The sequence below is a fragment of the Nycticebus coucang genome, chromosome 6 (genome assembly GCF_027406575.1).
Source record: "Nycticebus coucang isolate mNycCou1 chromosome 6, mNycCou1.pri, whole genome shotgun sequence".
NCBI lineage: Eukaryota > Metazoa > Chordata > Mammalia > Primates > Lorisidae > Nycticebus > Nycticebus coucang.
Genome location: NC_069785.1, coordinates 127595522 through 127622684, shown reverse-complemented (window position 1 = coordinate 127622684; position 27163 = coordinate 127595522). Strand labels below are relative to the sequence as shown.

Genomic DNA, 27163 nt, shown 5'->3' with positions numbered 1-27163 from the left:
ACTCACTTAACCTCATATGTCCCCCATCAGCTCATCTTTAAAAGGGTAATAATAGCACTACATCGCAGCTTGATTTTTGCAGACTAAGTGAGATCATCAGGACAGCACTCTGTAAACTATGAATCACCGTGTAAGCCTAAAGTGCCACCATTTTCAGGTTATGTTAGGCAAATGCCTGATTTCCTTGAGGGTGCAGAATGCTGGGGGAAAGGGAGGGGCAGTGTTCAGTAACTCAAAATAGAGAACAGATCCTTCTTTGCAGATATCTGTTTAGATGCACTACACAGCTCCCAGGAAACCTGTCATTCTTGGAGTGGCCTGCTTTACTTCATGTGCACAAAGAACAGAATAAGAGGAAATCGTTGTCAGTCAATAAACATCACACATGCATTTATTCATTCCTTCAAAGAACATCTACTAATTACTGAGTCACACCAGCCATTATGCTGAGCTAACCGTTAGAGACAGAGAGATGAATATTAACCTATGTGTGTAAACATTTAGAACAAAGTCTGGAAGGACAGCCACCAAAAGATCTTTCTTTCCTTCTTTCTTTCTTCATTCCTTTCTTTCTCCCCCTACCCCCTACTTCCTTAAGTAAAAGTGATTTGACAAAACTCTAAGTCCTGAGTCTAGATAATTCAAAATGTGATCAGTTCTAGGGTCAGTGGTATCTGCTCTGCCATCCTCAGGTAGCTCCCTTGGCAAAGCCAATATGCGCAGGAAGACATGAGATTAGGGAGCAGAAGCAGCCTGGCTCTGTCTTCCTGTGGTTCCTTTTTATGTCGGAGGGAAAAATTTTCAAGTAGAATAAAGAATTCCCTTCCTGTCTCCTAAGGATAAGTGGCATGTTCATCCTAAGTTACTGGCAAAGGGAACAGTATCACTGGCTTAATCCAGTGGTTCTCAAAGTATGCCATTAGGGTCCCTGGGAGGCCCACTGGTCCTATCTGGGGGTCTATGAGGTCAAAACTATCTTCGTAATAGTAATACTAAGTGTTTTGGGGTTTTTTTCTGCCTTTCTCATTCTCATCCTCTTATAAGTACACAAAAAATACAAAAAGCTTATAGATATTTTGTTTTAGTTTGGTTTTATTAAGATAAGATTCTCACTCTGATGCCCAGGCAGGAGTGCCGTGGCCTCAGTCTAGCTCACAGCAACCTCAAACTCCTGGGCTCCAGGATCCTCCTGCCTCAGCCTCCAGCATAGCTGGGATTACAGATGCCCAATACAACACCCAGCTATTTTTTCTATTTTTAGTAGAGATGAGAGCACATGTGGTGAAAATAAGATGAAGTCATTCAGGCTAGGGCCAACATGACCCAGCTGGTCTGGTCAGTTGAGGTCCTAAGTGACCTTCACCTCCTGTCTCCCATTCTCACTGTTCTCTAAATTTAGCTCCCGCCCTAAAGATGCTCATCTTGAATAGTTTAGAAGGATTGATTTAGGAGATTGACTTTTGAATCGGAAATGTTATAACAGGTCACTGAGGTGTGATGATTATTATTTAAAATAAAAGTAAGTGTGTTCTTTGCTTTGAACCTTTATGTATAAACTGTGCTTTTGGAAATGGAAGAACAGAACAGTCTTGGGGAGGCTACTCTCACTATTCTCCAGAATAACTGGCCTTCTGACAAATGAAGTTTGGTGGATCTATCCCCATCTCTGCATATTGCTGACAGTGACAGGTGGCCGGACTCTTCGTAACAAAACCTTACCTAGATAATCACACTGGGAGTCGGGGAAGAATGTGAGCTAAGCAGACTGGGTCAGCTGTACTGCCTCAGCTCAGCTTCTCAGACTCCATCTTGCAGAACTGCTTTTGTGGCCTCACAAGCATGGCTTTTTTTTCCTAAAAGTTTGGACATGAAGGGAAGGGGAGCAAGTAGTGAGGCTTGGATCAAGGAAAAGCGGACTTCTTTTAAATAAGAAACATAAGCGTGTGGACAGGTGCCTATGCTGAGGGGAGGATCTTATGAGGGGCAGGTAGACAGCAGAAGACAGGGAGAGACAACAGGTAAATCAAGGTCCCTGGCAGACAGAAGGAGCTCCCACAGCAGAGGTGGAGACATTAGAATAAGAAATGGAGATGGCTGGGTGGCCCCTGTGGCTCAGTGAGTAGGGCGCCGGACCCATATACCGAGGGTGGCGGGTTCAAACCTGGCCCCGGCCAAACTGCAACAAAAAATAGCCAGGCGTTGTGGTGGATGCCTGTAGTCCCAGCCACTCGGGAGGCTGAGGCAAGAGAATCACCTATGCCCAAGAGCTGGAAGTCGCTATGAGCTATGACGCCACAGCACTCTACTGAGGGCAACAAAATGAGACTCTGTCTCTAAAAAAAAAAAAAAGAAAGAAATGGAGATGGCTGGAAAAAGTATGGATGAGCATCAGAGGACGTTTGAAGGTGGAGGAAAGGGGTGAAGGGGATTTTGATTATGTGTCTTTGGGAGTCACCCATTGCAGAAAATCAGCTGTTAAGAGGCTGGGAAGATACAGCCTGCTAAACCTCGCAGGTTGTGCAGCCTGATGAGAAAGTGCCAATAGGAACATGCAGGTGTGGTCAAAAGTGAGCCAATTACAGATTGTAGAATTTTTATTAAGCTTATCGATATCTGCGAGCCTTTCAAGAGAAAGTGGTTTTTACAGTTGAAGATGGGGCCATTGTTTGGCAGGAAATGAGAAGGTTAAACTAAGATAAAACACCCACAGAAAGATGCCTGAGGACAGTGGTGGGCTGGTGGGTGACAGCCCCTGGAGCGTCTAGCCTCAGCCTCAGCCACCTTTGTGAGAGCTTTCCGCGGAGGCCGTGCCTCTTCTGGTCACCCCATTTTCCTAATGGTAGAGTTGGAAGCACTGCCGAGAAATACGAGTGAAATGTAAGGCCTCGTATGTGGCCTGAAGGATACGGCCATCCACCCAGGAAGATGAGGTTCATTCACTGGAAAATAAAACATATATACACACATATGTGTGTGTGTATATTAGAGAATGCACTCAAGCTACCTTGTTGGGTACAGATTGCTATGGACAATAGAATCTATTAAGTGAATTATAAAGAATACCTGAATTAAATAAAGGTTACCCAAATGCTCTCCCAGAATAGTTTTCCAAAGGAATGAGGGAAATTGTTGAATACAGATTTTTTTTATTTTTTATTTTTGGCTCTTCATAATGTTGTTCAGCTATCACAGCCACCCTGACTATCAGCTGTAATTTCCAAACTTTTTCTCCTTCTTCTGTCTGTACCTCCATTCTACATCCATCCCCTCCCTTCCCATCTTCTCCCCTTCCTGCCTTCTTTCCCACCTTCCTCCTTACCTCCTGGGTCAGTTCTGTTCATTTCTCTCTTTCCTCAGACCTTCTTGTTTTGTTTTTGTTCTTCTATCCTAGCAATGAAGTTAAAGGATCTTCATCTGCCACAGGAGACTAGTACTACATGAAAAGAGAACTCCATCCCCTCAAGAAACAACTTTAAGAATCCCCAAATCTCTGTTTTGAGCCCTGCTATTTATACAGCCATAATCGCATCCACTTGCTATCATAAAGTCCATATTAAGACAATTTTTGTTGAAGACAGCAATTACAGACGTATGCACAGGCTCCCAGTTTTAACAGTCCACTGCTCATGTAACCCAAACTTGGTACTGTGATAAAAAGCCAGACACTTGCATTGTGAAAGGATGCCAGGGAGCTCTAGAAAGGAAAACATGCGAGAGAAAAAGCCATCTCCTCTCCAATAACCGATGACTCGGGGCAGGAATATTCTCAGGAGTCCCTTATCTTCCCCACACAGGACTAATCCACCAAATTTATAGAATCCCCACAACTGGATAAAGATCCTCCTTTCTTTCCTCCCTCATCTAATAAAATGGTAGAAAATAACCCTACTCGTGGCAAGGGTTAGGCTGCTTTATATATCCATAAGCTATCATTTTATCTAAATGTTAGGTTTTGTTTGTTTGTTTGTTTGAGACAGAGCCTCACTGTTGCCCTGGGTAGATTGCCATGGCATCGTAGCTCACACCAATCTCAAACTCCTGGGCTTAAGTGATCCTCTTGCCTCAGCCTCCCGAATAGTTGGAACTACAGGCTCTTGACACTATGCCTGGCTAGTTTTTCTATTTTTGGTAGAGAGGAGCCTAGGCTCAAGGGATCCACTGGCCTTGGCCTCCCAGAGTGCTAGGATTACAAGTGCAAGCCACTGTGCATGGTCTTATCTAAATGTTAATTTGGGAATCTGCAGCCTGCAAGATCACTTAGCTCAACTTTGACACTCTTTAGAGAATAGTTACTTGTTTAAGCAGCCAACCCTTCCATCAGATGCCAACTTCTGGTGCCACAAGATTAAACAATAAATGAACAGAATCAACTCCTAGGTGAACCACAAAGCACTTTCACTCAAATCTTGAATAAAGGGTCTGCAGGGGGATGAGCACAGGTCCTGCCTAGTGGCCGGGGAATTTTCCTTTAATCTTCACAATGCGTGTAACTCCATGTGCAGATGATATAATCATTCCATTTTACAGAGGGGGAGACTGAGGTTTGGTTGCATGTCAGAATTGCATAAGTAGTTAAGGGTGGAATCAGACTCCAGTCCAAGCAGTCTCCTTCCCATATGATTTTAGTGTCTATTTTCTGAAACTGCACACCACACTTCTTCCTCTCTGCCCACCAAGAGTTCTTCCCCCCTCCTCTCAGAGCATCCAAACCCACTACTGGAAAAGGTATGCCACCTGTGGGAGCTCCACAAGGGCAGGAAATATGTCCTTTTGACCTTTATAACCCTAACCCCTAGCTCAAGGTACTTTCTCAGTAGATGTTTGTGGGCAGAGTAGATGTTCTATGAACCATACAGTTACCACAAAGGGTCTTAGGGAACAAATGCATGTTCCAGATAGTGACAACTTATAGCTCTCAATCAATATTCGACAGCCATTTTTTCTTCTAGTCATTCCATCTGCCCTCCTTGCCTTAGTTTGGCTGTTATTGAGAGAGGATACCTGGGGAAAGTAGGTCTGAAAGAACGAAAGACTTTGCACAGGAGCCCCAAGGACACTCCTGCAAAGTCCTTCCTGTGATAGCTCAGCTCCTAGCAATTTGTAGAAACTTAACTTCCTGGGGCCTTGAAACTAATGCTTGCTTCCGCTTCTATAAAAGGCCAAGCCCACCTGTTTCAGCGATTCAAACTGACCAGTGAGAAGGGTACCCATGGACAAGGAATCCTCTGCTGGAGATAAAAAGGAAAGGACCAAGCCAGTCAAGGAGCATGGCCATTTTGGACTTTAGTCTGTTGTGGCTCCTCCGGCTGAAATAAAGCTCTTCCTCTTTTAAACATGGATGTTCTGGTGTTTCTTTCTCTCCACTGGGCCTCATTTTCCTGTAACATTATAACAAAGTACCATAAACCAGTGGCTTACAAACAAGGGAGATGTATTTCTCAGAGTTTGGGGACTGACAGTCTGAGAGCAGGGCCCTCACTCACGTCGCTGACTTCAGCCTTCTTGTACCCTCCCATGGTGGAGAGGGGGTGAGAGAGCTCTCTGGGGTCTCTTTCATAAGAATGCTGATCAAATTTATGAGGGCGGGGCGGCGTCTGTGGCTCCAAGGAGTAGGGCACAGGCCCCATATACCAGAGGTGGCAGGTTCAAACCCGGCTCTGGCCAAAAAATGCAAAATAAATAAATAAATAAATAAATAATTTATGGGGGCTCCACCCTCATAACCTAATTGCTCCCCAAAAGCCTCACCTCCTAACATCATCACATTGGAGATTAGGATTTCAGCATTTGAATTCTGGGGAAACATAAACATTTAGTCCATCATATTCCTCTTTGTCAGACCTCAGAACTCTTTTTCTAATTACAATCTCTGTCGCAATTACCCTGCCCTCCCCCATTCATCACATAAAAAGTACTTTTTTAAACTTTGATATAATAAATTTCCCTTGGACTGTGCTTTTTTTCTTTGTTATTCATCTTCATTTGTTATATACTATATGTTCTAAGGCAGAAAGAATTGTGCCATAAATCTTAGCAGAGGATCTTGAACTTCATATGTGCTTAATAATAAATGAACAAATAAAGTCTCCATGACTGACATCTGGAATTGTTACCAGATGAAGAGGGTCTGGCTGCCTGTCACTGTCAGCCAATATGCAGAGATGGGGACAGGTCCACCAAACTTTGTCAGGAGGCCACGATTCTAGAGAACAGATAGAGTAGCCTTTCCAAGACTGTTCTGCTCTTCCATTTCCAAAATCACAGGTTTATACATGAAAGTTAAAAGTAAGAACCATATTAACTCTTATCTTGAACAACAGTAATTAACACTTATCTTAAAAAACATTAATCACCATAACCCATGATCCGTAATAAACAGTGATTGATATTACCCATGACCCAAATAACAACATTCTAATTCAAAAGTTAATCTCCTAAATCAATTGCCCTAAACTACTCAAGCTGTACACTTTTAGGTTAAAGCCGAATTTATAAAACAAGAATGGAAGACATGAAGTGAAAGTCACCTAGGCCCTAGACCAGCTGTGTTGTCTCACCCCTCAGCTTAATGACGCCATCTTTTTCTCACTACATGTGTTCTCATGATCCCAACACTCTAGGAGGCTGAGCAGGTGTACTCCTGAGCTCAGGAGCTCAAGACCAGCCTGAGCAAGAGCAAGACTCCATCTCTGCTGAAAATAGCTGGGTGTTGTGGCAGTCCCCCATAGTCCCAGCTACTCAAGAGGCTGAGGCAAGGAGTTTGGCGAGGAGATGGCTTGAGCCCAGGAGTTTGAGGTTGCTGTGAGCTATGATGCTATAGCGCTCTAGCCTGGGGCAATAGCATGAGGGTCTGTCTCAATAAATAAACAGACAAATATAATTCTCCTGACACATCATTTAACTTAATACCACATACAATTCAGCACTCTCTTAAGATTTGTTCATTCATTCATTCATTGAGTTAATGAACAAATAGCTATTACAGACAAAGTCATGTGTTACAAACTAGAAATACAAAGATGAAACAGATTTGAATTTAGCCTTCAGAAAGTATATGTCTATAGGCCAGGTTAATGGCTCACACCTGTAATCCTAGCAGGCTAAGGTGAGTAGATTGGTTAAGCTCAGGAGTTTGAGACCAGCCTGAGCAAGTACAGGACCCCATCTCTAAAAATAGCTGGGCATTGTGGCAAGCACCTATAATCCTAGCTACTGGGGAGGCTGAGGCAAGAGGATTGCTTGAGCCCGAGAGTTTGAGGTTGCTGTGAGCTTTATGATGCCACGGGTGACAAAGTAAGACTCTGTCTCAAAGAGAGAGAATGTCTACAAGGGAAAATAAGGAATTCTCCACTAAAAAATAATAAAGAATGACCTATGATCATTTCAGCTGAACAGATAAGGGCAGTCTTCATAGAGAAAAAGGACTTTGCACAAGGCCACAAGGATCAGTAACATTTAGAAATTTGGCAAAGAAGTTGACAGAAGGGCATTCCAGATGGAGTAAAGAATTTGAGCAAAAGCAGAAAAGTGGGAAAGCCTGGGGCATGTTCTTGGAACACGGGGACGCTCATTATGCTGGGGCATGGAGTGGGGCAAGAGGAACGCGAGGCGCAGAGATGGAAATGTTAGTGAATGCTAGATGAGGAAGCGCCCGAATGGGGCGCAGGCCGGGGACATCAGCCACTGGAAGACTTCCCCAGTTTACATAGCTCATCAGCAGAATGAAGTTTGAGCAGCACACAACAGATACCAGGTATCGAGGAACTTGACCTCCTGTGTGACAATGAAAGAGGGTATTCCAGCTGTGCCTGACACAGCTGGCAACTACACAAAAGAAACTTGCTCTCGGAGCTGGAGTAAGTTTCCTTACCTCTCTAAGTCTTGGTTTCTGGATCTGTAATACGGTGTGTAGGAGGTGAGGAAAGGATGCTATCACACACTTTGCAAGAATATCAGGAGGCTCTCCAAGATAATATACATGAACGACTGAACCCAACGCCTGTTGTCTAAGAAATGCTCAAGAAATGTTAACTATGTATAGTGAAAATTTTTTTAATTTATGTATGAATATGTGTCTTTTGCTGAATATGCCCCTTTCCATATGTGCAACTCTATACACAGGCATACAGATACACAGTGATTTTCCACATTACCTGATGAGGTAGGAAGGCCAATTTCCCAAAGAAACCAATCCCGTGGGCTTGGATTAGAACCCAAGGGTGCCGTTTAATCCCAGGCTTTTTCCAGCACAGCCTGATACCTGAGACCACATGTATGTGATTACAAATGAGCATCAGGAAATGAGCCAGAAGGATGCTGTGACCAGGATAGGGAGGGGAGAGGGCGCCTGCTCCCCTGCAGGTGGCTCATCTCTACCAGCACGTCTAGCTCTTCTGCGCTTCTCCACTGAAGCCACTTTCTAGGCAATCAGTCATATTTCTCTCCTCTCTTTTGGGCTTTCTTTAAATTCTTGGGGAGTTTCCTTCCAAGATGGGGGCCCCCAATGAAGTTCACTCTTTCAAGGAAAGGAGCTAAGGGTAAGCCCCTCAAGGCCAGAGTGTCTGTCCAGCACTTCCCAGCACCCAAAGCCTTTTGGGCTCTCAGGACACCTTGCAGAGCTGTTGAGTCAGGTTATCAGGGTCAAAGTCCGCACACCCGGTCTCTCTGGGACTGGCTGGAGGACAGAGCCAGGCCATGAGGATGATGAGGGTGACAGAGGATGGAGGATGGAGGGGCAGACAGATGACGAGGAGGACATGTCCCAAACCAGGCGCCATCCAGGGTGTTATGTCTTTTGAGATCTTGGCCCAAACCTGTTTTCTTCCTTTATCCTTCAATTCTCAGGCTTTGGTCAAGAAGAGTGTGAACAGAAAGCCATGACCTGGAGGTCTCAGAGCACTGAGGCAAATAAACCCAGGGGAAAAAAGCAGGCCAGGAATGTTAAGAGGATGGGGTCGAGATTATGCTGTTCCTATTGGGAGTGACCCAGATGTGGGTAATTGGCATCTGATGGTGGTCATCTGATGACCAAAGGTACCCACCAAGGCATGCTTCTCTCTGATGCAGCACTGTGCCTCAGGAAGCCATAAAGAAGAACCAAGAGCTCCATCCATATCTAGGAGGTAACAAGATTCAAGCTGAAGCAAATCAGATCGCTGACTTAACTTTGACCTTTATTATTATTATTGAGACAGAGTCTCACTCTGTCACCCTCAATAGAGTGCCATGGTGTCATAGCTCACAGCAGCCTCAAACTCTTGGGCTCAAGAGATCCTCTTGCCTCAGCCTCCAGAGTAGCTGGGACTACAAGTACCTGCCACAGTGCCTGTCTGTTTTTAGAGATGGGTCTCGCTCTTGCTCAAACTGGGCGGGAACTCCTGAGCTCAGTTGATCCACCTGCCTTGGCCTCCCAGAATTCTAGGATTACAGTCGTGAACCACCAGGCTGCCAACTTTTGCACTTTTGAACTTAGATTTTTTTTTTCCTTAGCCAGACTTTAAAGAGTAAGGGTGAGAAAAAGTGATGGAGAAAGGAAGGCCCTGAGACCCTTGCATCTAACTCACTCCCTAATGCTACAATTTGAGCCCCAGATTCCCAAGCAACATAGGGAAAATATAAAAAGCCAACTACTCTTGTGTTTTCTCACACTAATACCCACCAAAGAGCTCTACCTCCCATCCGGGGTGAGAAAAAATCAGAGGCTCAAATTAAAGTGTTATCTTGCTGGCAAAAGAACTGTGAAAAACTGCTGTGCCCTTTTCTAGCAATTCCAAGGAGCTCATGTATTTTCATTTTGAGGTGCTAAACATTGGGAGAGAGGGCTGTTCTGTGGGTATTTAGGTCAAATGCTAGGATTTCTTTTAACCCTTTAGAATGCAGGTGGAATTCCAATGATGCTAAATTGAAATCCTAAAATGGATGTGGTGGACCTTTTCTGGAACCTTTGCAGAGTAAGAACGAATACTATCCTTTAAAAAAAGCCCGTCTGATCTCAGATAGACCCAATGATCTCTTCCTGCTCTCAGAAAGATCCCCACTGTGAAATGGCCGTGGAGCTCCCTCCCATAAGGGTGTCCAGTTCTTCCCAACGCTTCAGTCCCCCACTGTATGGGGAAATTCAGGCTGGACTCCCGCTTAGGTGAGAATGGTCATCCTTGCCTGGTTGCTCCCCAGAAAATTTGGGGGGGGCGGCGCCTGTAGCTCAAGGAGTAGGGCGCCGGTCCCATATGCCAGAGGTGCCGGGTTCAAACCCAGCCCTGGCCAAAAACCACAAAAAAAAAAAAAAAAACATTTGGGGGGGCTTTAAGACAAAAGTAAAGTCATTTCTTCTAAGCTTCCTTACAAAGTAGGTCTCAGCAGGCCATTTGGAAGCTCTAACACTGGCAGTAAAAGCTGACTTTCAAAGTCCCTAGGAATGAGCCAGTCTGCCAAGAAATTACTAGCAATTTACTCTTCATCCTGGAAAGAGAATTGAAATCAACCCTCTTTTTCTCTCTCAGAGAGTACTTTCTCAGCTCCAGAAAGTACATGAAGGGTCACCCAGTCAGCAGATAGTTACCTTAGGTGTTTGGTGTGAGGTGTTAAGAGTTAACAGGGGCTTGGCACTCATAGCTCAAGCAGCTAGACACCAGCCACATACACCAAAGCTGGTGGGTTTGAAGCCAGACTGGGCCTGTTAAACAACAACTACAACCAAAAAATAGCCAGGTGTTGGGGCGGGCGCCTGTAGTCCCAGCTACTTGGGAGGCTGAGGCAAGAGAATTGCTTAAGCCCAAGAGTTTGAGGTTGCTGTGAGCTGTGACACCACAGCACTCTACCAAGGGCGACATAGTGAGACTCTCTCAAAAAAAAAAAAAGTTAACAGGAAAAGAAACCCAGTTAGCTGGTTTCTATACAATTATTTACAGAATTCAGTAACTTTCATATATACAAACAGCAAACCAAAGATATAATGAAAGAAAGCACTTATTTTATTTTATTTTGCTTTAGTTAATTAATTAATTAATTTAGAGACAGAATCTCACTGTGTCATGCTGGGTAGAACACCTGGGCATCACAGCTCATAGCAACCTCAAACTCTTGGGCTCAAGTGACCCTCTTGTCTTAGCCTCCCAAGTAGCATGGACTCCAGCCCACCACAACCGGCTAGTTTTTCTATTTTTAGTAGAGAGGGAGGGAGTCTCGCTTTGCTCAGGCTGGTCTCTGAACTCCTGGGCTCAAGCAAGCCACCCACCTCAGCCTCCTAGAGTGCTAGGATTACAGGCGTGAGCCACTGTGCCCAGCAAAACACTTATTTTATAACAATTAAACAATATTTGGAAATAAATTTAAGAATGATGGCCATGTTGATGAAAAGTAAAATCCTAAGCCCTCTGCTAACTGAATGCACCACTCTCAGCCAAGGGAATCCCAGAAACACCTTAAAACTGAGCTCCCATCCGTGACAGGATGGCAGAGACCAAACACAGTGATATGCATATAATTTCCCTTCATAAATACCCAGGCCCCTCCTATAGCTTGTTACATATGTACATTTGATCAGCTGCTCAATACACAATCCCGAGCCCTTTTATCTCTTCTTTGAAGCACATGTGCCTGGCTTCTGGCCAGACCTGGCTTCCCAACCTGCTGGAATGGCTACCCACAGGTTGTTACCTTTATGAGAAACAGAGCTCTCCATTTTTCAAACTATACATCTTGTTAATAATTTTTTTTAATTAATAGCCAAAACATCAAAAACCCTGAAACTAAGTTAAATGGGAACTTGACTAAATGAAAAGCCTTACCATGCTTTGTGGTTAGCCAGGCACAGCATTATTAAAAAGCCAATTGTCCCCTAAATTTAATGCACTCTCAGTGAAATGCTATATTTGTTTGCTTTAACCGATCACACTGATTCTGAAGGTGACATGGACAAGTAAACAGCACAAATAAACTGAAAATGTTTTAAACAAAACACGAGGTGAGCACCAGCCTTACCAGGTACTACGTATATTACTACTTACATTCTAAAGCTATATTAGCGTAAATCATACAATATTCATGAAATAAATAGATCATGGCATGGGGAGAACGTTTTTAAAAATAAACACAAGTACATATGGCATATTAGTGAATAATCAAGCTGGGATCTCTAAATTGTGGAGGAAGATTATTTAATAGACAGCTTAGGGACAATATTAGGAAAAAAAGTTGAAATCGTATTTCACGTCTAACACCAGAATAAACTCCAAATGAAATTAAAGATTTATATGTGAAACAGGGAACTATAAACGTGTCAAAAGAAAGCTGGGCAAGTTCTTTTATAATCCCAGTTGGGAAGACTTTTCTAAATGTGACACAAAACTAGAAACCATAGGAGAAAAATCTTGCCAAAATCAATGGTGTTGAATAAAAGTCCACGAAGTGGGCCAGGTGTGGTGGCTCATACCTGGAATTCCAGGACTCTGGGAGGTCAAGGGGGAAGAACCCTGAACTCAGGAGTTCAAGACCAGGCTGAGCAAGAGTGAGACCCATGAGCACCTGTCTCTACTAAACCCAGAAAAATTAACAAGACACGGTGACATGTGCCTATAGTTCCAACTACTTGAGAGGCTGAGTCAGGAGGACAAGAATTTAATGTTCACAAAGTCCACCAAAAATCATCAAAAACAAGATTTGCTTTTTTTCTTTTTTTTTTTTGTGTGTAGTTTTTGACTGGGGCAGGGTTTGAACCCATCACCTCTAGCATGTAGGGCCAGTGCCACCCTACTCCTTTGAGCCACAGGTGCTGCCCCAATGCCTTGCTTTTCTTTTCTTCTCTCTCTCTCTCTCTCTCTTTCTTTCTTTCTTTCCTTCTTCCGTTCCTTTCCTCCTTCCTTCCTTCCTTCCTTCCTTTCTGTCTTTTTTTTTGAGACAGAGTCTTACTCTGTCTCCCTGGGTAGAGTGCTGTGGCGTCATAGCTCACAACAACTTCAAATTCTTGGGCTCAAGGGATCCTCTAGCCTTAGCCTCCTGAGTAACTGGGACTACAGGCACCTGCCACAATGCCCAGCTAATTTTTCTGTATTTAGTAGAGATGGGGTCTCACTGTTGCTCGGGCTGGTCTCGAGCTCCTGAGCTCAAGCAGTCCATCCTCCTCAGCCTTGCAGCCTACTACGATTATAGACATGAGCCACTGTGCCTGCCCATTTTTTTTTTCCAGAAAGAAAAGGACTATTGAGAAAAACAATACTTACAACTTATATTACAGACTAACAAGCCAATCGGAAAACTGGCACAGAACATGGGCAGGCAATTCCCCCCAAAAGGAATTATTTTCTGTTATATGAAAAGAAGCTTCATCTTACTCATTAAAAAAGTGCAAGTGACAAAATACTATCTTCCCTCTCAAAGTTCCAAAATGCCACAACACACTGCTACGGTGTTGGCAAGGGCTCACATATATTACTGCAGGTGTGGAAATAAATGAATGCATCCTTGATAGAGAATAACCCAAAACTTCAAAAATGGTCCATGTCCTTTGACTGATCAAATTCACTTCAGGAATTTATTCTACATAGATGTATAAAATGATATATGTACACAGCTGTCTAATGCATCATTGCTTATTATTATCAATAAGAACCAATTACAGGGCAGCGCCTGTGGCTCAGTGAGTAGGGCGCCGGCCCCATATGCCGAGGGTGGCGGGTTCAAACCCAACCCCGGCCAAACTGCAACAACAACAACAACAAAAAAGAACCAATTACATATTAATAAGAGAGTGATTAGATTATGGTAAATTTACTCGGTGGAGTAGCATATAGCTAAGAACAACAAAGAGGATGCTTTTTGTGTACTAAAATTAAATAATCTGGCTGGGTGCTCGTAGCATAGTGATTACAGTGCCAGCCACGTACACCGAGGCTGGCGCGTTGGAACCCAGCCTGGGCCAGCTAAATAACAATGACAACTGCAAAAAGAAAATAGCCACGCATTGTAGCAGGTACCTGTCATTTCAGCTACTTGGGAGGCTGAGGCAAGAGAATCTTTTGAGCCCAAGAGTTTGAGGTTGCTGTGAGCTGTGACACCACGGCACTCTACTGAGGGTGACATAGTAAGACTGTCTCCAATAAATAAATAAATAAATAAATAAATAAAATAAAAACATAAAGTGAAATAATCTCCAAGATAGGGCTAAATCAAAAAAAGCAAGCTGCAGGACAGTACATAGACTATTTTACCATTTATAAAAAAATTAACAAAAATATATAAACCTATTTGAAGGTATATATAGAATATACTAGTAGAAGTTATACCTGTTGTCTTTGAAAAGGAAAACTGGGTGTCTGGACTAAAGGTGGGAGATGAAATCTTCACTACACACTCTTTGAAATTTTTGAACTTGAACTATGAGGATATATTATGTTTCTTTAGGAACCTAACATTATGAACATATATATTTAAAAAATCAGTACAAAGCATAATTTCCAAAAACGATTTAAAAACACGATTCTCTTCCACAATGGAAGGAGCACTTGTCATAGATTTTATTTAATTTATTAATCCATAAGGGAACCAGTAAGATCTAACAGGGCAATAAATATCATTTGCATCGGGTGGCACCTGTGGCTCAGTGGGTAGGGCACTGGCCCCATATACCAAGGGTGGCAGGTTCAAACCCAGCCCTGGCCAAACTGCAACAAAAAGTAGCTGGGTGTTGTGGCAGGCACCTGTAGTCCCAGCTACTCACAAGGCTGAGGCAAGAGAATTGCCTAAGCTCAGGAGTTGGAGGTTGCTGTAAGCTGTGTGCCAGGGCACTCTACCGATAAAGGGAGACTCTGTCTAACAAACAAACAAAATCATTTGCATCTTTACTGGGTCCATATCTACAAATTTACATGTCACTTCTCAGAGTCTGAGCCTTTAATTGCAATTAACAAAGTCAAACATTGGTGTATTCTCCTTTAGAGACATAACTGGCTACTTAATTTGCTGGGCCCAGTGCAAATGAGAATTCAGAAGAATTTGTTTATAAATAAGAGTTTCAAGACAGTGGCAGCAGAGCATTAAACAAATTAGAGGGCCCTCCTGAACTAGAGGTTCTGGGTGACTGCACAGACTGCATACCCAAAAAGATGACTTTGCCTGCAGAGCTAAATAATCTTTTGGAGAGTTTTAAACAATGCCCCCGAAAGGATATGCAGTCACCCTCCTGCTTTATTTCCAAGTTTTAGAAGATTTTTCTTTATAGAGTCAAAAGAACCAGTTCTTCCTTGTGTGGCGTTGGGCAAGTTCCTGCACCTGTGTTAGGCTCCATCACTTGCTGGAAGATGAGGATTATAAAGAATCCTTTCCTTATATTCTTCTCAGGGTTGTAACAATTACTAAGACATGCATTTGACAGTTTTATACACAAACCTGCACAAATATTTAGTACCGACATGTAATTTTGGCATCCCAGTCTGGTACTTCTTTCCGAATCTCTTTTGGAAGTCAGTTCTCTCAGCTCCACCAGTGAAAGTTTCCTGGGGAAAATGACCTTGAACCGCAGTGTAAAGAGAGGAAGAGATGGGATGTGGTTGCCAGGAGCGGGGAGGTTATCTCAGAAGTGAATGACAGTTGGGACAAAGGCCTGGTGACAGGAGGCGGTGAGCACATCCCAGGAGACCACGAAATGGCCAGCCTCGTAGGCTGACAGGACACGAGAGGCGACGAGTCAGGTGAGCAGAGACTGCAGAATTTCAAGAACTCACCTGCCCCATGAAACATCAGGGCGGCATCAGCCACATTCTCCCCAAATACTTTTTTTTTTTTTTTTGAGACAAAGTCTCATGCTGATGCCCAGGTCAGAGTGCCATGGCATCAGCCTGGCTTGCAGCAACCTCAAACTCCTGAGCTCAAGCAGCCCTCCTCCCTCAGCCTCTGAGTAGCTGGGACTACAGGAACCCACCACAACTCCCGACTAGTTTTTCTATTTTTAGTAGAAACGGGGTCTCACTCTTGCTCAGGCTGGTCTTAAACTCTTGAGCTCAAGCAGTCCACCCATTTCAGCCTCCCAGAGTGCTAGGATTATAGGTATGAGCCCCCATGCCCAGCCCCCAAATACTTCTAATAGCAGAAGAAAGAAAATACCTCTCCAAATAGGCCACGACAATTGGGACACTCTTAGAACACTTCTTGTGTTCATATAAATTTATGAAAAATTTATATTCTACTTCATCACTTATGCATGATTATTTTAGTATTAAAATTAGTAATTCTCTCCTCCCAAAAAAGATTTGGTAAAATAGAACTCTATCAAGACATCCCATATTTATTCTATGGTTCCCATACTTCAAGAGGCTCAAGTACCCCATCGTGAAGAGCAGATTCATCCCCTTTCTGTATCGTTCCTGACAATGCAATGACAAAGGCACAGGAGATGTCACACTCCACTGACGGTCTCTTGGCACCTCAGGAATGAGGGCTCCTTGGATGAGGACTGAAAGAGGGCTTTCCACACCACAGACACAGTCACTTCCAGCCTTCTCTGCACCCCCATCTCTTTGCACAGACACCCACCCATGTGCCTTCAGCCTGACCCCTTCTTGACACTCAGAGGACTAACTGGCTTTTGGAGATTTATGGGCAATTGAATTTTTCCTAAATTCCTTCATTCTCCTTTTCCAGCTGCTCTAGTTTCTCTACTCGGTAACTGGATATGGAGGTGGAGCAGAAGGGGGCAGGGCAGAGCAGGGTACAGCTGTAGAACAGAGGGATTTCTGTGAGAAGAGGGGTTTGGGAGCTGTCTCCCAAACCTGTGCCTTGGAGACCACCCAGGCTCGCAGCCTCCTGGTTCTGATGAGAGCGCATACCTACTGCACTGAGCCCCTTGAACTGTGCACATATTTCTACTCTCCAGAGCTCTCCCCTTCTGCAACAGAATTATCTTTTGTTTACAATGAGGACCAGGCTGCTGGATACAGAAAGTTCTCTAGAAAGCCCAGATGGCAGCCCTTCCGTCTCTAAGTGATTTTTCTGCACTGGCCTCTGCACATGTTGCTTGGAGTTTCAAGGAGAAAAATTCACGACTGCCTCTTTGTGTTTGCAAAAGGAATTAGAAGTAAGCTGATGAGTCTTTTTGATCCCTTCCTTCCATCCGGAGAGCTTGTTTTTATTACCAGCAAAGGGGCAGCTGGATTGTAACATAGAAGATCAGAAAGGCAAGTATAGTACCCTTCCTCAATTACTTCAAAGTGCTGGAGGCTGGGGACAAGATGCCTGATAATGACGGAAAAACAGCACAGATGAGCCTGGTGTGGCTGTCAACATGGGGTGATGGGAACACAAGGCTTTGTTACACTATTTTTTTCTGCCTTTTTTTTTTTATGTTTGAAATTTTCCAAATTTGAAAAGAGATTTTTTTTTTTTTAAATACTGCCCCCCACCCCGGGGCGGCACCTGTGGCTCAGTGAGTAGGGCGCCGGCCCCATATACTGAGGGTGGCAGGTTCAAATCCAGCCCCGGCCAAACTGCAACAAAAAAATTGCTGTGCATTGTGGTGGGCACTTGTAGTCCCAGCTACTCCGGAGGCTGAGGCAAGAGAATCGCTTAAGCCCAGGAGTTAGAGGTTGCTGTGAGCTGTGTGATGCCACGGCACTTTACTGAGAGTGATAACATGAGACTCTGTCTCTACAAAAAAAAAAAATTAAAAAAAAAAAATAAAAATCCTGCCCCCGTGGAGTTTATATTCCCTTTTAGTAAGGAGGCAGCATGGGAGAGCCCTCACACAGCAGGTGGCGGGCACTGTGCCATGGTGGATTTCTTTTCACGCTTTTCTCTGGGCTTTGTCCATGAGCCAGGCTGCACACTCACCTCTCTGCAGAGATTCTCATGGCAGGGGCTCCAGCCTTCACTCCTCTGCCCAACTCTTGCCAGTCTGGCGACCGGCCTCTTACAGAGGGCTCTTTTCCTCTACTCCAGAAAAAGAAAGAGATGAAACCAGGCCCACTAGGATCTCCCCTATAGGATCAGCCCTGCAGTTAGCAACCAGGACCAGCTCTGAGCAGATGACAACCACTATAGCACCATTATACCCTTCCAGACTCATGGCTGAGAACCAGAAAGGGAAGGGAGACTTAAAAAGATGACCAGGCCCCACCCCAGACATAACAGCTCAGACGTGGGGTGGAGAGACAGGAATGCATCATTTTGTAGGCTCCCCTTGCAGCTGTCACATTGCCAGGGCTAGACACCACTGCAGCAGGCTAGCGCTCAACATCAGATGGCCGAGGCAGGCAGCCTGACTATTTCAGCTGTAAAAGTTTGGTTCAACCCGCTGTTTCACCTTGGATTCCCTCTGTGGCCTTATTCTTAGCCCTGGTGGTGCTGAGAATTGCAGCGGCCCCACCCTGCTTGGGCACTAGTTTTCTCTGTTTTTCAGCAGCCTTGTCCCAGTGGGTAGCTCCGGTTCATGAATGCAGCCCCTGCCCAACGTCCCTTTTCTGATGTGGGTAAACAGTGATCCAAATTCAAGCTGGAGCGCTGGTCCTTATCCCCACCAGGACTTCTCCAAACGCAACAAAAACTAGTTTGCTGGGCTTTTCTCTCTCAACCATCCCCCTCTCCTGCCTTCAATATCTCTTCCTGGTTTTAGATCTGTGATTCTTCTTGTCATCCTGACGTGAAATACATGTTTGGTTTTGGGGTTTGTTTTTTTTTTCTGTTTTTATTTCTGAGTTAGAGTCTACCCAGTCATCCTGGGTAGAGTGCAGTGGCATCATAGCTCACAGCAACCTCAAACTCTTGGGCTCAAAAATCTCTTGCCTCTGCCTCCACAGCAGCTTGGGCTACAGGCACCACCAGAACACCTGGCTAGTTTTAGAGACAGGGTCTCACATTTGCTCAGGCTGATCTCTAAATCCTGAGCTCAAGCAATCCACCCGCCTCAGCCTCCCAGAGTGCTGGGATTACATGCATGAGCCGCTGTGCACGGCCAGTGAAATACAAGTTATAATTGACTTTCTTTATCCCTTCCACTTCTCACCCCCTGTTCTTTGAGGTATCTCCATATTACTTTCTATTCCCTGCTCCACTCTACTCAGATGAGGAAGGCTGAGATGTAGGTGCCACAGCCATGCTCATTATTAAATATCGAAGTCTTTCCATTCTGGTTGGGAAGTTTGAGTAGCTACCTCCCTGGGGCCCAGTGGCCCCTCAGCTGCTCTGGATTCTCCTCTGAGACCCCCTGGCCCCCTTGCATGGCCCAGCAACTCAAGCGGTGATACATGACACAGCTGAAGTTTTCTAGAATTAGTACGTATCTCCACAATAATTTTAAATATCACCCTTGGGAAGGAGCAACATCATTATTGAGTTAACAAAATCGACTTTTAGACAGGATACTGCACTCACCTGTGCACAGAAAGAACTAGACACCTAGATAACATTTCCTGCACATTTTAGAATAGGAATGTTCCAGTGGCTACAGGACATACCAATGTTGGTGATTACAGGTGAAATGTGGGTGGTTATTACTTTTAGTAGTAATAATGATAACGACAACTGGCATTTAGCAAAAACATTTTTACTTATCTAGTTTAATTTTCACCAGAACTCTTAGAAGCAACTGTTACTGCCTCATTGGACAAGTGAAGATGGAACCCGAGGATAGGATAGATAATAATGTCACCAAGTCCCCGTGGCAAGAACACACGCCATCACTGTCCATAGAAGTTCTCTGCTAATTATGCTGCTTAGAATCAGATGGCAATGATACTGTGTGCCTTAGTAGGAAGAGGGGAGGGAGAGAGAGAAAGAGAAGGGGAGAGGGGGAGAGAGAAGGAGAGAGAGAAGAGAGAGAGGGAGAAGGAGGGGAGGGGGGAGAGAGAAGAGAGAAGGGGAGAGGGAGAGAGAGAAGGAGAGAGAGGGAGAAGGAGGGGAGGGGGGAGAGAGAGAGAAGAGAGAAGGGGAGAGGGAGAGAGAGAAGAGAGAGAGGGAGAAGGAGGGGAGGGGGGAGAGAGAGAGAAGGGGAGAGGGAGAGAGAGAAGAGAGAGAGGGAGAAGGAGGGGAGGGGGGAGAGAGAAGAGAGAAGGGGAGAGGGAGAGAGAGAAGAGAGAGAGGGAGAAGGAGGGGAGGGGGGAGAGAGAAGAGAGAGATGAAGAGAGGGGAGGAAGGGAGGGAGGGAAGGAGGAAGGGGGAGGGAGGAGAAAAGGAGAGAGAAAAAAGACTCAAAAGCAGTCATCAGGGAGGTTGTGAGGCTCTCACGGGCCTTTGGAGACCCCACACATCATATTAGACGTATTAAAATACACCCAATCCCACTCGCTTTTGTTTTACTGTAAAAATGTTGTGATTTTTTTATAATTTTACTTTTGAAATTTGGCCCAACAATGATTCCTTGGCAATCACTGTGCATAATCAGGAATTCTTGCAATGAGGAAAATTTGCCTGTAAATTGTTTTCAAATGTGTAAAGATCTTCTAATAATAAATGTAACAACTAATGAAAATGATATAACACATCTTTGTAGATGTACTTGTTACTAAAGTGCTTATTAATGTCATTTCCTCGGTTTTCTTTTTAGATGATGAAGCCAATTACATCTTTTAGGTCTTCCACGTTTATAGGTCTCTAACCTGAGCCTTAGAGCTTAGCAGTCCTAGTCACAGGGTTTGAATACGTCAGCTGAGCACAATATGACTTAACCTGGGCGGCGCCTGTAGCACAGTGGTTACAGTGCTGGCCACATACACTCAGACTGGTGGGTTCAAACCTAACCTGAGCCTGCTAAACAACAAAGAGAATTGCAACAAAAAAAGAGCCGGGTGTTGTTGTGAGTGCCTGTAGTCCTAGCTACTTGGGGGGCTGAGGCAAGAGAATTGCTTAAGCCTGAGAGTTTGCGGTTACTGTGAGCTGTGATGCCACAGCACTCTATCCAGGGGGACAGCTTGAGACTCTGCCCCCCCCAATAAAATATATATGTGTGTGTGTGTGTATGACTTAACCAAGATGCTTGAGGTTACCATGGAAATGCCATCGGCCACACCCTCCCCAAGTCATCTTCCCACATCACTGGGTACAGGCCTTTGCTTCCACTGAGAAATTGATTTCATCTCCCAGTAGGCCTCTTCTGGAAACTCCTTCCCCAGTCTACATCTGGCAGAGCCCCCAGGAGAAGGGAGAAGCAGATGGGGAGCTGAGTGACACCAGGTGGGAGGCTGAGCAGCCAGAGGCCTTCAGCCTGGCAGCCCCCTCCCTCACCCATCCCCGGACCCCAGGGAGAGAATCACAGAGTGGTCACCAGTGAACACCGTTTACTTGGCCAACCTGAGTGCATTCCGAGCCCAGGCCGCAGTCACAGAGGATACTAAACAGTCTTCCTTTGCTTTGAGGTTGCTATGACAGCCAGGAATTTGCAAACCAAACCGGACCGGAGAAGAATTGTGTCCTTGGCCCCCAAAATTTTGTGGTTCCAAATGGTTCTGCTCATCATTCCTGCTGTCCCCTTTGGACACCCATCAGATGGAAGGATCTCTAAACCTGGGATTTGGAAAGGTCCCAACGGAAAAGCTATTTCCAAGCTGGCTAAAACTGCCTTAGACTGGATTTAGGTGTGATAGAAGGAACTTCTTGGCAAGAAAAGTTGGAAAATATTACAAAAGGTCCCAGAGAGAGCCTCATTGTCTTCTCTAGAAGTCTTTTGTATTTATTTAGCGTCTTGTGGTTTGCTAAGCACATTCACATAAATTAGCTAATTAGGTAATCGCATCTGCCTTGTCAAGGAGTCAAAATAGGCTGAACTAAGATTTGAACCTGGGCCTTCTGATTTGATATCTAGTTCTTTAATTCTATCATGATGATTTCCAAAAATGTAAAAGAAATCCTATTTGATCTGGAGCATTTAGGAGCAATTTTGTTAAAGCAATATTATAGATGAATGATTTTTTTATTGTGGCAAAATATACACAACATAAAATTTACCATTTTAGCCGTTTTTAAGTGTACAGTTAAATGGGCATTAAGTACATTTATTGTTGTGTAACTTTCACCACCATTCACCTACAGAACTTTCTCATTTTTCCCCCCCCCGGCTAGAGTGCTGTAGTGTCATAGCTCACAGCAACCTCAAACTCTTGGGCTCCTGCAATCCTCTTGCCTCATGCCTCCTAAGTAGCTGAGACTATAGACGCCTGCCACAATGCATTTGGCTAATTTTTCTTTCTTTCTTTTTTTTTTTTTGAGACAGAGCCTCAAGCTGTCACCCTGGGTAGAGTGCCATGGCATTACAGCTCACAGCAACCTCCAACTCCTGGGCTCAAGCGATTCCCCTGCCTCCACCTCCCAAGTAGCTGGAATTACAGGCGCCTGCCACAACGTCCACCTATTTTTTTTTTTGTAGAGACAGAGTCTCACTTTATGGCCCTCGGTAGAGTGCCGTGGCCTCACACAGCTCACAGCAACCTCCAACTCCTGGGCTTAAGCGATTCTCTCGCCTCAGCCTCCCGAGTAGCTGGGACTACAGGCGCCCGCCGCAACGCCCGGCTATTTTTTGGTTGCAGTTTGGCCGGGGCCGGGTTTGAACCCGCCACCCTCGGCATATGGGGCCGGCGCCTTACCGACTGAGCCACAGGCGCCGCCCCACCCACCTATTTTTTTGGTTGCAGCCGTCATTGTTGTTTGGCGGGTCCGGGCTGGATTCCAACCCGCCAGCTCAGGTGTATGTGGCTGGCGCTTTAGCCGCTTGAGCCACAGGCACCAAGCCTATTTTATTTTATTTTTTTTAGTAGAGATGGGGTCTGCCTCTTACTCAGTCTGGTCTTGAACTTCTGAAATCAATAATCCAACTACCTCGGCCTCCCTGAGTGCTAGGATTAAAGGTATGAGCCACCACATCTAGCTTCTTTTTCATCTTCTAAAACCAAAACTCTGTACCCATTAAATAATATCTCCTTAAACCCCTCACCCAAGCCCCTAGAAATTACCATTCCACTTTCTGACTCTATGAATTTGACTACCTTAGGTTCCTTACATAAGTAGGATCATACAATATTTCTCTTTTTGCAACTGGCTTATGTCACATAGCTTATGTCAAGGTTCATCCATGGAGTAATGTGTGTCAGAATATCCTCCTTTTTTTTAAGGCTAAAAAATACTCCTTTGTAAAGATAGCTCATATTTTGTTTATTCGCTTATCGACTGATGGGCCTTTGGGTTGCTTTGCTTTTGCCTTTTAGCTCTTGTGAATAATGCGGCAATAAACATGGTTGTGTAAATCTCTTTTTTGTGACCCTGCTTTCAATTCTTTTGGGTGCATCAACCTATGAATGGACTAATGAACTGTGGTATATGGATACCATGGAACACTATTCAGCTACAAAGAAAAGATGGAGACTTTGTGTCTTTTGTATTTACCCGAAGAATTGAGAGAACATTCTCCTCAGTAAAGTATCACAGGAACGGAAAGGCAAGCATCCAATGCACTCTGTATGAATTTGAAACTAATAGATGAACAATTATAGGCCCACATGAGAGAAAAACGCAGTTAAATTCAGAAAAAGAGGAGGGGAGGAGGGAGTTCAGTAAGCTCCTGCCTCTTGGGTACAATGTAGGGGTAATGGCCCACGTCCTGGGTGAAGGACTCAACTATAGCTCCGAGTTTACCTTATAAATGCAACACTGTAACCTAATATGTACACTTACATTTTAAAAAAGAAAATTATAAATTCCAAAAAAAATTCTTTGGGGTATATACCCAGAAGTGGAATTATTGGCTCATGTGATGATTCTATTTTTCATTTATTTTTAATTTTTTTTTAGAAACCACTAGATTCTGTCCATAGCGGTTGCACCATTTTATATCATTTGCATCCACAGTGCACAAAGATTCCGATTTCTCCACATCCTGGCCAACACTTGTTATTTTCTGGTTTTGTGTTCTACTAGCGGATATATAACTGGATGATTTTTAAACATGTGGTTATCTAGGTTGGTTTATTCAGGAGTTAGAAAATGGTCCTGCTGAAACCAGGTTAGCTTCCACTTGACCTGCTATCCCCAAGCCCAGCCAAGAATCTCACAGAAACATTCTACCAGCACCAGAGAAAGTACTTCACTTAGATAACTTGAGCAAACCTATAACTTGCTCTTGGGGATAATGAACTCAACATTCAGACCCTACTCATGGGAATTCCACATCTTTGACATGAGCAGGAATTCGTCATATAGATTCATACTGTGGAAATGTACCTCCCACATCCAGAGAGCATATGGGTGAGTCTATGGGTATGAGAATGAAGAAGAATGTTCCAGGAAGGATGACATGGCCAAGGGCATTGGCAGACTCTCTTTCCAAACAACTCTGGAATCTCGGAAAGTCATTTCACTTCTGTGAGGTTCTTTCTTTAGTCTTTACCCACCTCTCCCTACTTCAGAGGGATGAGTTAGAGATATTATCTTGAGAGGGCCTCAGAAGAAAGTGCTCTGTGGGTACAAGATGTAATTCTATCTGTTCATCTCCAGAGTTACAATTACATCACCTGGCAAGAATTGTTAGACTCCCCCTTACGTTGTTTGGAATAGTGGGGAAGGTCAGAGCATCTGAAATTGGGACTAGGACTCATGTCTCTGACTCTTCCAAAATTGGGTGTTCGAGTTCTGCCCACGTCAAATGCCCCGTCCTCCATGAGGCAGTCCCAGATGACTGCACAGGAAAAAACAGTTTCCTCCTTTAAAATTCACCTGTGCCTTTCCTAGAGCAATGGCTCAGTTTTAGGCTTAGGTTTACTGTTATTTAAGAGCATATTATATCGCCTCCCCTTAAACTCTTAAAAGCTAATCCGCTTCTGGTTTGCACAGAGTATAAAGCAAATGTGTACCCAAGGCTCCCACACAGACGTCTCCTGTGCCTGGCTAGCACTGTCAGAGAAAGGAAGACCACAAAGTAAATGCGTGTTGCTTTTTAGCCTCTATGGTGGGGGTAGGCAAGAGAAAGTGTTGGGAATGGGCTGGGCGTGCCAGTGATCAGTGTCTGCTGGACCTGTCTTTCTGCACATCCTATAAGAAGTCGAGGGAGATATGGGGAAAGGGGAAAGGAAGGGGAGGGGAAGGGGGAGGATGGTTGGAGGGAGGGTAATTGGTGGGACCACACCTATGATGCATCTTACAAGGCTACATGTGAAACTTAACTAAACGTAGAATATAAATGTTTTAACACAATAACTAAGAAAAAGCCGGAAAGGCTATGTTAACCAGTGTGATAAAAATATTTCAAATTGTATATAAAACCAGCGCATGGTACCCCGTGATTGCATTAATGTACACAGCTACGACTTAATAAAAAAAAAAAAAAAAAGTCGAGGGAGAGGTCCCACCCTGAGTTGGGGGCCTGGGTCCTGTCCCTTCTGTGTGTCCTACTGTGTCTATCGTGGGTCTACACCCAAACACTTGAGGACTGATGGATTCTCTGTGTCAACTAAGAAACACGCCATACAGAGAAGAGTGACCAACGAGATGAGGTCCTGCTGGCTCTTGCAATGTACTCCCCTAATCACGCTTACCTCACACTCATAAAAGACTTGAGTTTACAAAGCACTGGCTCCCCCAGTTTCTTCCTACAGCTGAGATGCAGAGAGGTTCAGTGAAGGACAGTGAGGGGAAGGCTCCATCCCCGTCTCCTGACGTCACCCCTCAGGGTATTCAGCACCCACTGCTGCCTCTGGGACCCTGGTTTCAGATCCTAGCTGCCTCACCTGCTTCCTGAGAACAGTATATTCAGGGAAAATGCGTGACAACACGAGAGGCTGCTAGGCAGCGGCCTGTGTGCGTGTCACGCGTCTGTGTGCGTGTTGGGGGCGGGAAGGTGGGGAGTGTCCCTTCTCCTCCCCATCTCCTCCTGATGGCCTTTGCTGACATCAGTCTTGTCACTGAGCAGCTGCAAGCAGCTGCTGACAGCTCCAAGCATCTCAGCCACAAAATAAATGAGTTCCCTGCAGGCAGGACAGCGGTGGCATAATCAGGCCTTGCATATATTGTCCTCAGTTTTATGGCTTCAACTGAGCCTCATATAATACCAGAAATAACAGACATCTCAGCTCTTCCTGGGCTCTGCCACACCTGTTTCTGCCAGCAGACCTGATGGGTTTTTTTGTTCTCAGTCCCGACCTTTTAGGAAGAGGCAGAGCCACTCTGTGTGATTATCTTCCACATTCTGGAGAGAGGACGGAGCTGGTCGCTAGGCAACCTGGTTTCCAGTTTGGCTCTGCCTCTAACTTCAGTGTGACCCTGAGACAGCACATCTCCTGGCTGGGCCTCAATCTACAAAATGAGGAAGTTGGACCAAAGGGAACGCTAAGAGCCCGTCCAGCTTGACAGTGGAGACAGCCGCTGCGCAGAGGTGGAACAATGCAGACTTAGAGGCTGGAACATATTTTTCAGGCTACATGAAGGAAAGTGCATGACACCTCAGGCAAGCTGGAGACAGTTAGCCGCCCTTGCCCAGCTGGGAAGATATGAACTATTTCTGTCCCTGGTTTGGTGGTTTCTGTTCTCTGCTATGTGCTTACCTATTAAGAGAGGGAAACAGGTTGGCAGATTCTTTTTTTTTAAAAAAAATCACTGATTCGTTCTCACTATAGAATGAACCAGGCACGGGTTTGTTCACTCACCTGGGAGGCAGTGGCAAAGGTCAGGCGAGGGTTCTTATAACTTCACGACCAGCCAGCTGTGTGGCCCCAGACACTTTGCTGTTCATCTCTGAGCTTGTGCGCTTTTCTGTAATACAAGGAAGTCACATCAGAGGCCTCTCATAGCCCTTTAGCTCCAACAATCTGAATGTTTTGTCTAATCTTATTCCTAGCTCATTTGTCTCCCTTGCGACAGCTTTGTCTTGTGGGTAATTCTGTGAATACCATTAGCCAAAGAAAAGCCGCCTTCTCTTGATCTCAACTCAGAGCCTGAAGAAGGATGGGCGGAAGGGAGAAAGTACCAGGTACATTTTCCTGCTCCTTTTGCTGTGTTCTAAGGAGGTCTGGACCTCAATTCCACCTCTAAAGGAAGGAGATGCTATCTTCGCCCTTTTTGAGAGGAGAAAGGCCTCTTCCAGATCCAGTTACAACATGTCCCAGAGTCAGGGCCTGTTAGGTTCCATTCATTAAGGGGAACGAGAGAAGGGAGCTAACTCACTGAGCACCAATGTGCCTACACACCTGTCTTCTTCACACAG

The 27163-nt window shown here is 44.7% G+C and overlaps 1 long non-coding RNA gene across 1 annotated transcript in view; it reads right to left on the bottom strand.

Moving 5' to 3' along the window:
- LOC128588086 (uncharacterized) overlaps positions 1 to 26713 on the bottom strand; it is a 124526-nt gene extending 97813 nt beyond the window's left edge. The window contains exon 1 of the long non-coding RNA XR_008380709.1: positions 26607 to 26713. This is a non-coding gene — a long non-coding RNA (uncharacterized LOC128588086). The remainder of the gene's footprint in view (positions 1 to 26606) is intronic.
- Between the last annotated feature and the right edge of the window lie 450 nt (positions 26714 to 27163).